Here is a 1569-nt window from a genome sequence, read left to right as displayed (position 1 = left end):
AATGTGAATCTATAATTTTAATTAAATGTTGTACTTAATTAAAGAGTCTGATTGTACAGTACAGTACAGTGAAACAACAACTGTAGTTTCTAATGGGTCTTTTTTGTGATGTTCTCCAAAACTGAGTGATTGAGTTGCAATTATATTTTATAAAATAACATTGATTTTACAAACATTTGTGAGTAAACAATTTATAAACAGTTAAGTGGGTTGAATCTCCATGTAGAAGGCAGCTCTCGATATCAAGTTGGGTACCACCCCTTCTCCCATTTCACAGACAGTAATGTTAATCGGATATTACTTCGAAAATAAAAAATAAAAAAAACCACTGCATCTTTTTAATGTTGTGTTTTCCTGTTTGTCAATGGCCCCTATTAATCAGCTCACCTATTTGAATAAGAAATATAAAAAATATAATATAGCCTCTTTATACGACCTTAACTTCAAATTTTTTACATCAATTATCAAATATAGAAATCTGTGTATAGAACGTAATTGTGCCTATAATCATAACCTGCTACATAACGGCACTGTTAAACCAGCTTGCCAAAGAAGTTCGAACTGTAACACATGAGACATAAAGACGGAATGATGGCGCCGGGGTGGAAGTGGAAGAGGGGCATCCTCGTCAAGGTTGGGAGTCCAAGCCACAACCGATGCGCCAACATAATGATTTATTATCCACTGATTAGCTTGTGACGTATACGAACCATGAAATACAAATGATAAACCATGTTCCTTCGTGGATAGACTTTAAAAAGTCACTCCAATTCTAGTCTCTTTGCATGTACAGTACAGTACTTTTAAACTGAATCAAGAGGTTTTTCGTTTTCTCCTCTTTCAATTTCACTTTGTTGCAAGTAGTATTCGATTACATTATGGAGTGGAAATACTACCGTCTAACTTACGATCAAACAGGACTAATGAGGTAGGAAGCACACAAAACATTAGTTAGCATTTTTATTTCACAAACATAAGGTGATTTTAAATCAATTTCACTAATACTTAATTTATCATTATCATGATGTCATGCTAAGATTGTGTCAAGTAACATCGGAGTTCGTAAACTTGTGGTATCAGTACATAAATAAGTTGAAATAGACCTATCCGTGTCAAAGGCTGTATAATTATTTTTTAGTTGCGGTTATATGAAATTCAATTGACTAACTATAATTTGTTGAAATTAGGAAAAACAGGATTCTATGTATGCAGATAATACTGAACACTATATACGGGGTCTTAATAATATACAAGGGAATAAATCGTTTATCGTAGAAATTGTGCACTTTTGAGTTTGTAAAAATGTTGGCCTAATAAGTTTACACGCTTCCAATTTTAAGGGAAGTGTGTTTTTATAATAAATTTAGCATCTGATAACCGTTGCACCCATAACATCGAGGGAGTGGTTACTGAGATGGTTTCGAAATGTACAAACAGTTGCGTTTTTACTCAGAACACGCAAAACAGAACAGAGCACAAGTGAATAGACAAAATTTATGTCAGGCATTGTAATTGTTGTTTCCACTCGCTTGAAAAGTGGGGTTAAAAACTATAGAAGATTGGTGAAAA

Source organism: Anneissia japonica, unplaced genomic scaffold, assembly GCF_011630105.1.
Source record: "Anneissia japonica isolate Jap-2015-1 unplaced genomic scaffold, ASM1163010v1 scaffold41013_len3510_cov139, whole genome shotgun sequence".
Taxonomy (NCBI): domain Eukaryota; kingdom Metazoa; phylum Echinodermata; class Crinoidea; order Comatulida; family Comatulidae; genus Anneissia; species Anneissia japonica.
This window is presented reverse-complemented; position numbering follows the sequence as displayed.